Genomic DNA, 16,936 nt, shown 5'->3' on the forward strand with positions numbered 1-16,936 from the left:
CATTTAGAAAATGCATTTGAATGTCACTTCTTTAGAAATATTTATTTTCTTAATACTCTGGTGTTAGTATTCTTAAAGATGAAGGAGGAAGAAAAGGTGAAGAAAACAAGGAAAATAAAATACCTGCACCCTTTTTAAAACAATGTGATAAGAATTTTTTATCTTATTATTTGCACATGTCAAGAATAGATACTAAAATCATAGCGGGTTATGTGTAGGCTAGCATCTTTAAAAAGCCATACCTAATAAAATGTGGCATCTCATAGTAAGGACTACATAGGTGATAATTTTCTCAAAGTCCTTGCTTACAACTTTTGGACAAACTTTTTTTTTTTTTTAATACTGATTTAGGTGTACTTTTTAAATAACGTGGAATGCTATGGTGGGGATAAAAGGAAAAAAATAGTAAATAGTAACATAATTCATGGCTGTTTCCATTACCATTAAATCTGTGATATAAAACACTTTTTTTTAATTAGTATAAGAGTTTAACACAGGAACGTTTCGGTAATATAGCAAGATAAGAATTATTTTTTATAATGGTTATGATTTTTATTTTAAAAATAAATTTACCTTTGTTTTATTTTCTTTTAAATATATCATAACTAAGAGATGACTTTTAACGTCTAACACTTACGAACCCACAATCTGTATAATTAATACTAGAAAATTCTTGAAATGGGTTTTATTTTCTCTGAACAGCCTCTAGGCACATCAGCCTGTATTAATTAGAAAATAACCAAATGATTTATGGGTGACTTACCATTCATCTGAATTTTTTTTTACTATTGCCAGGTATAGTTATTTAAAAAAAAAAAAAATGAATTGTATCTTAAGCTTGAGTGAACAATTTCAATTTCAGTATACTGGGAAGTAGCATGGATTATTACATTAATGTGGCCCTGGGTAAATAATTTACTGATTACTACTCCTCAAGTTCTCAAACATTAATCTTAATATAGTACTGCAAAGTATAAGTTAAACTGATAAAGGTGTTTTTTTTTTATTGCTAAGAAATATACATTGAATACCCACTATACTAAGGGGTTATAAAATGAAAGCTAACATTTATTTAATATATAGCACTTTATAAAATTCCTCTTACACCTATCTTCTAATTGTTAGCTATCTTCTGAAAATATTTGTTTTTCCCTTCAATGGTTCTACTCTCTTAAGAATTAAATGTTGGTATTATTGATATTATTTAGAGAAGGGGACATTTTGGGGATTTAGATATCAGAGTAGAGTAAGACCCAGAGTAATCTTGTAGGTGATTTCATGAAAATAAAATTGAATATATAACATGTTACAATAAATTATAACAGAGATATCAAAGCAAATAGAAACAGAAAATTAAAAAAAAAAATTCATTCCACACAAGAAAGGATTTAAAGGGACCAATAAACTATAAGAAAATGTATATACTTTCCTTAATGGAAAGAAAGCTAGCTATTCCTGGGACAGAGACAACACCGGTTCTTGGTGTATAGATCACAAGTTCTTTACTGGCTTCTCTTTTTGCCATCTGTGCCTTCTATGGATTCTATACACAGCTGTGATCTATGGAACTGGAGAGCAGAAGGTGAGCCTTATTGTGTGAATAAAAATGTTTCTTTTGGTTACAAGTACAGGAAGGAGTAAGATGTCATTTCCCTCTGAGATGAGGAAGAATGCCAGTTGAATAATTTCATGGACTCTTTTGTGTCCAAAAGGTTTCATATCATGCTATCTGTGTCACTTGAGAGAAACTAAGAGACAGATTAAACTTTGTTGAATTCTCTTTTTGAATAGCTGTGCCAACTGTATCTTTGAAACTCCAGATTGGACCATGATCTACATAGATAACTCTAGACATTTTAAGGCAAGAAAAATTCCTTCACTTATTTCAAAAGATACCATTATAACCCCTATAAAAACAGTTCAAGCCCTGAAGCATGAAATTTGATTGCTAACTCATCTACTTTCATTGCTCCCTACACAGTATCATGATAATGTATTCTCGAATTTTAGTGAGAGATTTATTTCTACAACAGATTAAAAACCAGCCATTCTCTTCAGAAACACATTTCCCACTATCCTTTTAGATTAGAGAGAACTTTGTTAATAGCATTTAATGTTTCTGCATCTGGGTACAAGTTTGCTTATGCATTTGGAAACCGGGAATACCACAATGATACTTACTGGCTTTTGTAAAACTTCACAGAACACAGAGCTATATGTAGAAGTACAGAACATCAAAAAGGCATATGAATTATCATGTTTGTGCAACAAAAATGGATCTTTTGTATTTTTTCCGTGTGAATATGTCCACTCTAGCCCCAGTCATGAAAATCTAAGCCTAGAGATACAAATTCATATATATAAATATATGTGTATATATATATATATATATATATATATATATATATATATATACATATACATATATATACATATATATATACACATATATATGTGTGTGTATATATAGTTTAAACTGGGACTAGCTTGCTTACCTTCTTCACTAGAAAAATAAAAATAAAAAACATCCTTTCAAAAGTATAAGAATAGAAGCTATTGTTCATGGTGCACAGGCCCTGAATAATCAGCCACTCTGAGTTCGTAACAGAAGAGATTTGTATTTATCCAGAGTGAGAGGTAGGAAACTTTTAAGGCTCCCTATTTTCTTCATTACTGACAATGAATAATGTGGCAGAAAGTTAAGACAAAGACATATCTTTGACACAAAATCTTGAGCTATTAGAATGACTTCATAATGACTCCATAACATACCAAAGTGTTTATGAAAGTAAATTATAATAGTAAATCAATTATAGCAAATCGATAGCATATCTGCAGAGAAGAAAAATATAATTAAATCAAGGAAATTTTGAACTTGGTTCTCTGACTGTACACCCTTGAATGGATCCAGAACTGCCAAGAAAATTTTACCTTTGCTTAGTAAGTTTGCTTTTGATCATATGACATGTGCAATAGTTGTATTTTTCTTGTGTTTATTTTAAGATTAAGGAAATGAGTAAATACATTGATGCTCTTGAGAAACTGTACTTACACTGTGGGGAAAGGAAATATAAATATTGAATATGGACAAGGAGAAGAACACAATGTGGTTAGATTGGAACAGGTATTTGCAATTCTTTCTTACAAATTCAGTACTTGTTCATGATAAAAATTCTCAGAAAACCAGAACTAGAAGAGAATGTCCTTAACTTAAAAATGGTATCTAGGAAATACAGCAAACTCATTCTTAATAGTTAAAGATTGTTTTTTCAGGAATATCAGGAACAAGGCAGGAATTTTTACTAGAGTTCCTACCTGCTGGAATAAAACAAACAAACAAGCAACAACTAAATAAAGCCCTGAAGATTAAAGAGGAAGATTTACAGGCAAAGTGATCTAGTAGGTAGAAAATTTTGAATTTGTGAAAAGATACTAACATTTAAAAATGATTTTAGCAAGTTTGCAAGATTCAAAGTTAAAATGTAAAATAAATTGTATCTCTAAACTAGACAAGAATAATTAAAAAATAAAAACAGTTTCATCTACAATAGCATAAAAAAGTATAAAATAGTTAGGAATACATTTGATAAAATATGTGAAAGCCCAGTACTCTGAAAATTGCAAAATTTCTGAGACAAAGTAAAACTAAATAAATTCATAATTATACCATGTATGTGGATTGGAAGTCTCAATATTATTATATCATTTCTTCTCACATTTATCTATAGATTCAGTGCTATTTAGATAAAAAAAATCAGTGTATTTTTTAATAGAAATTGATCGGTTAAATATAAATATATTTGGAAATACAAATGACCTACAAGTCAAAGTCAATTGAGTAAAGTCCTAAGTTGAAGGACTTACACTTCATAATTTCAGATATATTATAGAACAGTAATAAATACAGTACAGTATTTACATAAAGATAAATGAATAGATCAGTGGAACAAAATGAGGCTAATACATGCAGGCCAATTGAGTTTTGACACTGATGCCAAAGTATTCAACAGGGAAAGGATAACCTTTCAACAAATAATGCTAGAATGGTATTTGGTCACAGTACCACACAGTTACCTCTGGACAGAAGTGACAAAAACATGAATTATTAAATCTAAGATCTATGATAAAGACAAAAACTAAATATTTATGAATTCTGCTTATATAAACTGGTGGTAACAGAGTAAAAGACTCTTGAATCAAAGACTTGCAAAAAGTGAGATTTATGAAGCTCTTCTTCACATTTCTTGGGTATTAGAAAGGAGTATTGTAAACAAAGTTAAGTATAGATTAAGACAAATAAAAGTAAATCTGGACTTGAAATGGAAACAGAATAATAAATCATGCCACAATCAATTGCTGAGTCATTATGTACAAGGTCAACTAATAGCATACGTTATGCAGAATGTTAAAGCGTCTTCCACAGTTACTTTAAATATGTATTCCACTACAGCTCTGAGCCTATTCCTAAATTCTTGTGTACCTAGCGACATATTTTGTGCATTATGTCTGTTGGTTTTTGTAGCTTTGAAAAGGATTTTAAAAGTATAGGGTCTTCATTAGCTCTAGGAGAGAAAGGCATCTTCCTTTTTTTCTGAAGTAGATTCACAGTGTACTCAGACTTAGTATGTTGGTATTGAATGCAATATCTTAAAACGGAGAGGAGGCAGGAAGTACAAGAAATGTAATTTTAAGTAAGAATAACTTCTCTGTTACTGTTGTTAAATGGCCAGTGAGTGGTAGTTCTTAACACAACTTCTAAAGTATTGCTAAAATTCTTACGAAGACAAAGAGAAAAAAATAAAACTTAACAGTGAAGAGATTTCCACTTCTGGGAAGATTGAGTAGATATATTTTCCCTCTTTATCCCACTGTATACTGCTAAAATGCCTATACATTATATATAAAACAAACATAACATTCTGAGAGCTGGAGAGAAGAAAACAACCAACTAGGACTTCAGGACCTGAGGAACAACACAGGGGTGAGTTCCCTGGATTTCCTTTTTTCTCATATATACCTTGTTTCCCCCAAAATTAGAGCTAGCCGGACAATCAGCTCTAATGCGTCTTTTGGAGCAAAAATTAATATAAGACCTGGAAGTATAGTATAGTATAGTATAGTATAGTATAGTATAGTATAGTATAGTATAGTATACCCAGTCTTATAGTAAAATAAGACCGGGTCTTATATTAATTTTTGCTCCAAAAGATGCATTAGAGCTGATTATCCGGCTAGGTCTTATTTTTGGGGAAACACGATACTATAGCAGTTCCTGGAGAAGTCATTAACCTGGAAATGCTAACAGTCACAGACAAAAAAAAAACCAAAACAGTCTCCTAGACAAGGCTGCTCTCTTTAGCCAGAAGACCAGGAAAGAGGCAGCTTGTCAAACACAAATCCTTTTTTTTTTTTTTTAAATAACTGTTCTTACTCCAGATAGATATAAAATAACTGTGGCACCATGCCCACCAAGGAGGTGGAGTGGAAAGTCTAGACTCCCACCCTCATAAGTTGAAACCACCTTCCAGAGTGGTGTCAGAGAAGGAAGAGAGAGGATCAAGAACACTCATCACCACTGAATGGTAATGAAGATGCTCCCTCTATAGCGTGAAGGAGCACTGTGTGGGGAGCCTGGACTTCAATAAATAAACAGTCTTCTAAGAATAATGACCTTTCTTCTGCTTACATGAACTGGCTACAAAGCAGTTCCAATATGGCTCTAGTTCCATACCCAAGGAATGAAATAGAATGAGGCATTTTTATAAACTGTTCTGTAATTTTGAGTTATTTCACTCTCTCGATTTAGAGATTGCATAAAATAGTACACATTAATATAAATATCGTCATTTAAAAATAGTGCACCAAGTTTTATTTTCGTGACTTACTGCAGTACTATATAATAACAAAAATTTACAGGGCTCAATTCTGTATTTACATGGAATAATCAGAGAGTTTTGCTTGAGTACAGCAAAACAATTAGAGTTATACAAATCAATGGATATATCAGTGTACTTTGAAAATTATAATTCTTGATGGAAAGAAAGTTGAAGAGAACAGTAACTTCATCTAGTCAGAACACTTAAAAACATTGAGAAATAAATGCATTTGATTGAACTGGAGTCCTACTTCATTGACTGAACATGGAAGAGAAAGCAATCAATGCTAAGATTCTTACCACAGTCGTGGGAGCTGTTGCGTATCTTTCCTCCAACTTGGGAAATATATCTAATTAAGGGAAGTTTGCCTTAACGATTTGCCATAGGATCACAATTAGTAGGGACCTCTAGGGACTGTGGTTTCTACGTAAGGTCCTCCAATTTGACTATACTGCTATCCAATATAGGAAATTAATGAATGCTTCATGAAAAAGATACATTGTCTGCCCTACTGAATCATTCCTTTTAAGACTACATTTCCCTTCTTAAATATTTAAGTGTGTCTCTACATCTTATAAGAAAAAAAATTCCAGATACTTCTTTTCATGTATAAAGTATGACTTTTTCATTTTAAGTTATGACAGATGGCAGCTGTCTTTAATAGCCAATGTGAAGATGAATGATTGCCTAGAGGTTCAGTCTCTATTCAAAATTTTTGACAGCTAACTACGCAAACTGATTTTTCATGTAAGAAGAACAGGATGCTCATCTAACTCATGTTTCTAATGTGTTCTACTCGTATATAGCAGTGTTTTATAGGTTTATAGCAGAAAAGAACATTGTGATAGGCAGCTTATAAAATAGCTCCTAATGATATCCACCTCCTGGTATAGACACCCTTTGTAATCTACTGCCCACGAGTGCAGACTGGACCTATGAATTTGCTTTTATAAACAGAAAATAGCAAACGTGAGAGGCTGTCAATTCTAAGATTATGCTATTAATGATTGTGACCCCCATCTTGCCTGCATTTTCTCTTTAGATCTTCTTAGCTTGCTCACTAGAGCAAGTATTATGAACTCCCTTATAACCATATGGAGTAGCTCACATGGCAAGGGACTGAGGGTGTCCTCCAGTTAATGACCAATAAGGAACTTACAGTCTACAAGGAACTGATTCTTGCCAATAACCGCTTAAGTAAGCTTTGAAATCAGATCCTCCTCTGGTTGAGTGGGAGATGTCTGCAGCCCTGGAGAAGAATCTGAGAAAGAAGAACAAGAAATGTTGAGTCTGGATTTCTGACCCACAAAAACTGCAAGAAATAAATGTTGTTGTTTTAAGCCATTAGATTTTAGGGTAGTTTGTTAGGCAGCAGTAGATAACTAATACAAATATACATGCCTATGATCTTTAAAATAGATGACCCTGTCCCAGAGAATAACCAACAATAAAGAAAAGATGGTATTACTGATATTACCAACAATTCTTCAGAATCATGAGCTCAAACATCTATACTAAATATTTCTGTTCTTATAGGGTATGCAACTGTCATTATATAAATTACTGTGTGCAAGTTTCATTCTCTATAAATAGAATGTAAAGCTTAGTAAAATTCAAATATCTGGCTCTTAATAATGTTAAGAGTTTGAAAATAATCAAATCAACCCCTAAATACTTTTTGAATTAAAGAGACTCCTTAAATACACAGACAAAAATTCTGCTATTCAATAAAAGAGCAATTTATAACTATTTTTAAAAATAAATTAAACCCGATTCTTTATATTAAAGATATAAACCTGTTGTCTGTAATTTATGCTGCAAATATTTGGCCCAGTTGACTTTTTATTTAACTAGATTTTATTTCTTAGAGCAGCTTAAGTTTCAAAGCAAATTTAGTAGAAGGAGATTGTCCATATACCTCCTGCCACCTCCCCAATCATAGCCTCCCCCACTAGCAATGTTCTCCATCAGAGTGTTATGTTTGTTACAACTGATGAACTTATAGTTGAAATTAGCTTCAATTCCATAGCTGAAATTAGCTTCACTCTTGGTGATGTACATTCTATGGGATTGGACAAATGTATAATGAATGACCTGTAGTGTCATAAGGTCGTTTTACTTTTCTAAAAATCCTCTGTGCTCCACCTAGTCATCCTTTCCTTTCCCCAAACCCTGGCTACCACTAATGTTTTTATTATCTTCATAGTTTTGCCTTTTCTAGAATGTCATGTAATTGGAATCATACAGTATGTAGCCTTCCCAGATTATCTTCTTTTACTTTATGTTCCTTCCATTTCTTTTAATGGCAAGATAGCGCTTTTTTTTTTCTTTTTTCTAAATAGCATATCATAGCATAGTTTATCTGTTTACCTACTGAAGGACATCCTGGTTGCTTCCAAATTCCAGCAATCATCAATAAAGTTGCTCTAAGCATCTATGTGCAGGTTTTGTGTGAACATAATTATTTAACTCTTTTGGGTAAATACCATGGAATGCCTTTGTTAGATTTATGGTGTGATAATTTTCTGTGTCAACTTGACTGGGCTAAGGTATACCTAGATAGTTGTTAAAATATGATATCTGGGTGTGTCTGTGAGGGTGGCTTGACGAGATTAGCATTTGAATTAGTAGACTGAGTAAAAAAGATTGCTCTCAACCAGTGTGGGTGGGCATCATCCATTCTGTTGAGGGTCCGAGTTGAACAGAGGAAGGATGAATTTTTCTCTCTGAGCTGAGACATCCATTTTTTCCTACCCTCAGACATCAGCATTCCTGGTTGTTGGGCTTTCAGACTCAGACCGGGATTTATACTATTGCTTCAGTTCTCAGACCTTTAGACCTGGACAAAATTACACCACCAGTTTTCCTGGTTCTCCTTTTAGCAGAAACAGATCATGGGACCTCTCAGCTTCTATAACCATGTGAGGAAATTCCTACAATAAATCTCCTCATATCTCTATCTGTCTGTCTGTCTGTCAGTCTGTCTGTCTGTCTGTCTGTCTATATATCTATCTGTATGTATGTATCAATCAATCAATTATTTATCTATTTATCTATCATATATCACATTGGTTTGGTTTCTCTGGAGAACCCTGACTAATTGATTTTGGTACCAAGAGTGGTTCTAGAGGAACAGAATTTTGAGATGAGTTTTCTGAATCAGTTCTGGGATTTCTGGAATTGGCTCTATAATCCAGTTAGGTATAAAGATACTAATGATTCTAGTTCCAGTAATAAAGAGAACATTGGTTGTCTATGGTGGTGTGAACTGTTGGAGATACATAAAATACCTACATTGGATACTCCTAATCAATCATTTATAAGAAACAAAGGGCTAAGTGCTATGCATATTGTTAGGTGTGGCCAGAGGAATGAGTCTCCAGAGACCAAAATTGGTCTATTAGAATTTATTTGGCATGTTTGAGCTGTGGGAGGTCAGGCTAGAAAAGACCATAACCTCCCTGAGCAAAAAGGGGTATGGAGTTTTATAGGAGGGGTAAACGAGGTTGTTTCCCCTCAATGCTTCAGGGGGCTTTTGTTGCATTGTCTCTAGTAACCAAGGGTTTCAGGGCATGACCAAGCCCTCCCCACTCCACACCTTGGCCCCCAGGCGTCCGTCTGGACCACCCAGGCCCACCCAGGCCCTCCCAGGCCCCACTGATCACAAGCCCCTAGGAGACAAACAAAGTACAAAGCAAGATAGGATAAGATGGTTTCTACATTCCAGGCAGCTTCTCCAGGCCTAAGGCAAACACAAGCCAGCAGGTACAAAGTACAAAGCAAGACAAGATGGCTTTTAAGATAAGGTTCCTGTTCCTGGCCTAAATATGGCCTAACACATTTGATACTTTCAAACATTTTTGGAAAACTAAGAAATGTAATGTTGGTTGGTTGCTTCTAATGTCACTGGATAAAGTGGTGGGGAAAAAAAAAAATGAGCTCAGGGATTTTACTCCCCAGCTTAATCACTGTATAAATAAACCAAGAGATTCTAGATGTGCCCTAAAAGAAAACCTTTTATCTCCTGTAGCTACAGGCTGAAATGGGTGAAAATCAAACTCAGAACTTCATTCTGCCATTGGCTGAATAATAACAGTTGAACTTCCAGCCTCACAGGGTGTCTACTGTTAGAGTGAGGGCATTGATTGGGAAGTAATGGATGCTAATAGTTTGGGTGGGGATTTTTGTGACGACATGGATGAAGCTGGGGACATTATGCTCATTAATTTTAATGAGTCTTCTTATCCAGTGCAAGAAACTGCTCTACCGCTGGTAGAAGTGGCCTCCCTAATCCCAAGGGAAGTGGCCTCCCTATCTCCAGTGCTTGGGCCTTTCCAGATTAGCTGAGGGGATTAACCCTTTATTACCTGAGGTAATGGTAATGGCTTCCCCTGAGGCAGTTGCCATGTAAGAGAAAACTGATTTTCCTCAGGACCTACCCTCACCACTTTTTGCTTCTATATCTGTGACTAGACCCAAGTCCTTGCAGACCTCTGAAGGTGAGGTACAAAGTATGATACATGATGAGGCTCACCACATTCCAAAAGAACTACTTGAAATTTCTAATTTATACAAGCAGAAGTCTGGGGACCATGTATGGGAATGGATCCTAAAGGTGTGAGGTATTGGTAGAAGGAATATAAAATTGGATCAACCTAAATTTATTGATACGGGCTCACTAAATAAAGATTCTGCTCTAATGTTGCAGCTTTCAGAGTTAGAAAGGGCTCTAACAGTTTGGTTGGCTGAAACATGAACAGAAAGATAAGTGAATTGGAAATGCCAGACCTCCCTTGTTTAATATAGAGGAAGGGGTTCAGAGGCTTTGGAATATTAGAGTAGATTTTTCATTTAAGATCTGCTCACCCACACTGGGAGGACCCTACATACCTTTCACTGTACTTGAAAAATAAGTATGCGAGGAAACTCCAGCATCCGTGAAGAGTTCTATGATTATCTTCTCTCTAGGCCAGTGGGAACAATAGCCACCCAACTGGAAAGCCTAAATGATTTATATAGTTTTAAAGTTGTTCAGGTGTATTTGATGGCCCAGGATGTGGTCAGATGAATGCTTCATTTGAGCTTGAGAAGAATATGGATTCTGCTGTTATTGGATGAAGTAGTCTGTAGGAGTTGATTATATCCAGTTGATTGATGGTGTTGAGTTCAACTGTGTCTTCACTGACTGATTTTATGTCTATTGGGTCTGTCCTTTTCTGAGTGAGGGGTTTTGGAGTCTCCAACTATGGTAGTGGATTCATTTATTTCTCCTTGCATTTCAAAATTTTTTTTTTTTTTTTTTTGTCCTCCTCATGTAGTTTGACGTTCTCTTGTTAGGCACATACACATTAAGGATTGCCTGGAAAATTAACCCTTGATCATTATGTAATGCCCTTCTTTCTCACAATAGAGAAACTATCTTTAAAGGTAAACCTATGGTTTTCTCTTTAACACTGACTTTTGGGGTTTTAAAAGAGCATTTTTTATGAGTCTGTTTTCTCTCCCTTTTTAGCATGTAAGTTTGTTAAAAAGAAAAATCACAGGCCCAAAATGGTGTCACTTGTGCTAGAAGCCCATGGTGCCAAACCTAGACTTAATACCTGATCTGAGTGCAGTTTCAGCTTCTCCCAGAAATGTAATATTAATCAACCAGCCTGGAATTTTGTGGTTAACCACCAGGAAGATGATCTGTTTGATGGGCCCTCTCCATCCCCCATAAAAAGAAGAGGCACTTCACATGATAAAAACAAAACAAAAACAACAACAACAACAACAAAAAAACCCTTGCTATTCCCTTTTCCCCCAAATAAGAGATTCTGGTCTGAAAATAATCAATTTTTTCTTTTGTTAATAGCTCCCTTGCCCCCATCTTTCTGCCTATTAAATACCTCCCATTTTTGTACAATGCCTAGGAGTACCTTATGGTTGCTAGATGGGATGCTATTTAATTCATGAATCACTTAATAAACCCAATTAAATCTTCAAATTCACTGGGTTGATTTTGATTTTTTAACAAGTTGTATTTTTTATTCAACTTTTTTCAATTGTTGTCCTAAGATTGCAATATAGTTTTACAACTAACTCAAGTCCACTTTCAAATAATATTATATTGCTTCACAGGTAGTGAAAAATAACAAAATAGCACTAATTCCTCCCTTGTATCACTTTATCCCTTGTATTATTGCTGTCATTCATTTTGCTTATATGTAAATATACATAAGAACACATAAGTATACACACTACACACACACACACACACACACACACACACACGAGTGCCTGTGTATAGTTATATGTTTACATATAAGCAAAGTGCCTGCACACAACCACATAACCATATACAATTAACTACATTGTTGTTGCTGTTATTTGAACAAACTATTATCTGTTCGATCAATTAAGGAGAAAAATAAATATTTTTTTTTTACCTTTATGCCGTCTCAGATGTTCTTTCTTTTTTATTTACTTTTTGTTTGTTTGTTGGGTTTTTATTGTTTTGTTTAAAAAATTATAAGTGGAGAGAACAATAAAGCCAGAGGGAATATTATTAGTAATAAGCATGATTGAATAAACTGGAAGAAGCAGATTTTGGAGAACTTTGCTTTAAAGGGTAATGAGTTTTTATTTTATCCTGAGTTCGAAACAGCCATTCGAAATTTTATTAAGGAGAAAATATAGTGAAATTAGTGTTTTGTCTTCCTTTTCTGTATGTCGAGCCAAGTTTCTGACTTTTACCATTATTCTTCTTTCTAAAGAATTTCTTTTAACATTTCTTGCAAGGCAGGTCTGGTCTACTGACAAGAAATTCTCTCAAATTTTTTTTTTTTTTTTTTTGGTCTGAGAAAGTCTTTATATCTCCTCCACTTTGGAAGAATATTTTCACAGGCACGGAATTCTAGGTTGGAGGATTTTTTTTTCCTCAACACTTTAAATAGTTTACTCCACTTTGCTTGTTTTTGATGGTCTAGACAAGTTTGAGGAATACTGATCAGGTATTTTTAGAGGCTATCCCTCACTTAGTGTTGTCAATGTAAGAACTGTCCAAACATAAGATGTTTTTATAAGAGTTTAGTTGTGCCAAACTGACAACATATGCCAGAGAACAATATTTCAAATGCTCCAGAGAATAACAGTTTTGCAGCTTCTTTTATGAATTTGAAATTAAGAAGGGAAAGCATACGAAGGTAGGAGAAAGCAAGGCAGGGATTGGATTGAAGGATAGTTAACAAGATTATGTACGCTCTTCTAGCACTTCAAAGTGTGTTAACCTAGATGTACAAGAACAATGGACAGGGTGGGGGTAATACCTTTCACTAAAGAAGTTACAGGCCTGGAGTATGACTACCCACCAGGACCTGCCCTGGTAGGAATTTATAATCAGATCACCCTGTGAGGTGACTTTTCATACAACTCCTTTGTTTGCCCACAGTATTTTTCTGACATTTTTTCTCAAGATTAGATAAGGGTGATGTATCTTTGGGAGAAAGACCCCAGAAATAAAGTGCCATTTTATGAGTATATCATCATATTAATCATGATCACGAGATTGAGGTGATTTTAGTTAACTTCTTCCACTGCACATTACTTTTTTTTTCTCTTTTCATACAATGCTCTTTGGAAAGTCACTATTCACAACACACACTTAAGGAAGGAGAATTATGTTCCATTTCCTTAAGAGCAGAGCATTTATAAACTTATTTTGAAATTCATTTTCAAATTAGATATTTTTATTCTGCATTTATTAATTTAATTGTTTATGTCAGTATGGGTTTGTGGATATTTATTTTATGCTATGGGATATAGATTAATACTACTTTAGTTCAATTGCTCAGTGTGTCCCAACTTTAGCCATTAGGAGCTCTTTTTTGTTTGTTTGTTTGTTTGATCCTGTGTCCTATTGACACACTCCACTCATGTGGATTTTCTTAAATTTATTTTTTGAGCACATTCTTATTTCTTAGTACTACAAGACGCTCCAGGCTCGTCTTAATATTTCCTGCCACAGGTCTAGATTCACCTATTTCTCAATGGGACTCTGTTTCCTTTGATTGAATAATGGCAGAAACCAAACTCTGATGTGAAGTGTGCTCATTGCTCCTGGGCTGTCCTTATTTCTAGGCCCTCTCAGCTGATAAGTAAGAGTTAACAAACACGTGGATTAACTCATGCATCGACACATAAATGCTTCTATATGTAACATCTATGTCTATATTGAACATGAGTTTATATTGATGTCTCCAATTCTAATCCATTACCACATGATTCTTCCTAGCATTGTCCCCTTGTATATGTTACCTCCCACTCCAAGAGTGAGATGCTAGACTCCCATCATCAGCCCTCCATTTCTTTATTTTCTCATTCTCATATAGATATATAAAGGCATAACATGTATTGCTAACATGTAACTCTTGGGAAAACTTTATCAGCTAGAGTGCTTAATATAATTCCTCTGCCTTTAATCTTACAGACTTTGCTCATTTCCAAAGTTACTTAGGTCAGCACTTTTCACCCCCCCTCCCACACCTTTCAGCAAGGTTTTATACGATTTTATACGATTGTAGTACAGTTATTATTCTCTTGACACATTCTACATTATTTCTTAAAGTCCTCTCATCTTGAAATAATTTTATCTTGAAATAATTTGCCTTGAAATTAACTCTGTGCTATAAACTTCTATGGATTTAGAACAATGCATAGTGTCATGTATCCACCATTGCGATATACAGGAAGTTTTAATTCCCTAAAACTTCCCTTGTGCTCTAACTATTTTTTTTTTGTATGGAAGATGCAGTTCACAGTGGCCCATGCAGAGATCGAACCAGCAACCTTGGTGTTATTAGCACCACACTAACCAACTGAGCTAACTGGTTACTCCATGTGCTTCACCTATTTAACCCTCCTCCTAAACTCAAGGCCATCACTGATCTCTTTATAGTTTTGTCTTTTTCAAAATGTCATAAACAGCCAATTCTTGTTATTCATGGTAGTTATGGGTTCTGTAAAACATTGCAATTACTGGAGTAGTGAATACTGAACCATGGCTCCAAGCGGAAAAGCAGAGTTAGGTTCTTGCAAGCCTCTGGTCACAACATTTTTGTCAACCAATCTATACGTAACCTGTTTTATGTGTGTTTTAGTTTATAGAAATACCTTATTTAATAAATATTGTTGATTCATTAACATTGGACTCACAGCTAATGGCACTGTAACTCATTCTTGAGTGAACCTATTCTAACAGATGTATTTTCTCTGTAAGACACATCACAGCCTTCTTGAACTTAGCAACACTCCCATACTACATTCGGGGACCATTTTGATAGTGAATTCATTAAAAAAAAAAAAAAAAAAAAAAAAAAGCACAAAAATACAAAAAGAAAAAAGCCAAACAACAACAACAACAAACCACTAAATACATCGTGCATAGGATACTGGTTTACATTTTGAGAGTTAAAACACAGCAGCAGAATATAGCCTTGTGTGACAGCTCAGAACATGCATGTCAGGAGACAAAATTTTTCAGTGCAAATGCACGTGTTCCAATGACTGTAAAATCACCACAAGTATTGATTTTGGAGTTACAAATAAGGTTTAACAAGTAGGTAAATTCGTAAACAAGGAATCTTCAAATAAAAACGATGAGTTATAATTGGAATCATACAGTATGTAGTTTTTTCAAACTGGTTTCCTTTACTTAGCAATATACATTTAAGATTCTTTAATTTGTCCATGTTTTTTTTTAAATGGCTTTAGTGCTCTTCCTTAAAAAGAAAAAAATAAACACTAAATAATATGTCATGGTATAGATGTACCACAATTTGTTTATTCATTTAATATTAAGAGATATCTTTGTTGTTTCCAGTTTTGGCAATTATCTGTAAAGCTACTATAAATATCCATGCACATTTTCATGTGCACATAGGTTTTCACATAAGTTGGGTAAATTTCTAGACACATGATTGCTGGATAATATGGTAAGACTGTTTACCTTTGTGACAGTGATGGTTAAAATTAATGTGTCAACTTGACTAGACTATTGCGCCCAGTTGTTTGGTCAAATACTAATATAGATGTTGTGAAGATATTTTGTAGATATAAATAACATCTATAGTCAGTTGACTAAGTAAAGAGGATGAGCATTGATAAGATGGGTGGACCTCATCCAATCATTTGAAGGTCTTAAGAGCAAAAACTGAGGTCTCCTGAAGATGTAGGAATTCTGCCTCAATACTAACAAAAATCCTCCTTGTTTTCAGTCTAATGGCTTGCCTACAGATTTCAGGGTTGCCAGGCCCCACTATGTGTGAACTGATTCCTTAAGGTAAATCTCATAATTTATAGACACACACATATGAAGAGTGATCAAAAAATACAGGGAATGTTTAAATTTTTAAAAATTATTACAGTAAAAGACACATTGCCATTAATCCCCCTCAAAATACCCCCCCTTGCTTCGATCAAACTTATCCCATTGTTCTTGCCACTTTCTGAAGCAGTTCTGGAAGTCCTTTTACTTGAGTGTCTTTAGTTCCACTCTCATTGCTGCCTCGAAGTTCTGAATCGATTCAAAACGTTTACCTTTCATGGTCATTTTGACTTTGGGGAAGAGCCAAAAGTTGCACGGTGCCAGATCTGGTGAATAAGGCGGATAAGGACACATCATAATGCTTTTATTTGACAGAAATTGCCATATACCAGAAGCAACGTGTGACATGGAGTGTTGTCATGATGGAGGATGAAGTAAAGACACTCATGAAAGAGGACTTCCAGAACTGCTTCAGAAAGTGGCAAGAGCGATGGGTAAGTATGTTCAAAGTGAGGGGGAATATTTTGAGGGGGGATTAATGGCAATGTGTCTTTTACTGTTATAAATATTTTTATTTGAACATTCACCATATCTTTTGATCACACCTCGTATGTATGTATGTATATAAATACATACACACACACGCATCCTATAGGTTTTGCTTCTCTGGAGAACACTGAGTGAAACTGTAATAAACTGCTAAATTGTCTTCCAAAATGGCTGTGTCATTTTGCATTCTCTCTTTCAGACTAAGAGT

At 34.6% G+C, this 16,936-nt stretch overlaps 1 long non-coding RNA gene across 1 annotated transcript in view; it reads left to right on the plus strand.

Moving 5' to 3' along the window:
* Positions 1-16,673, plus strand: part of LOC148758754 (uncharacterized) — a 340,106-nt gene extending 323,433 nt beyond the window's left edge. The window contains exon 3 of the long non-coding RNA XR_016019673.1: positions 16,555-16,673. This is a non-coding gene — a long non-coding RNA (uncharacterized LOC148758754). The remainder of the gene's footprint in view (positions 1-16,554) is intronic.
* The last annotated feature ends 263 nt before the right edge of the window (positions 16,674-16,936 follow it).

The sequence above is a fragment of the Rhinolophus sinicus genome, chromosome 2 (genome assembly GCF_057876585.1).
Source record: "Rhinolophus sinicus isolate RSI-liver-muscle chromosome 2, RSI-T2T, whole genome shotgun sequence".
Taxonomy (NCBI): domain Eukaryota; kingdom Metazoa; phylum Chordata; class Mammalia; order Chiroptera; family Rhinolophidae; genus Rhinolophus; species Rhinolophus sinicus.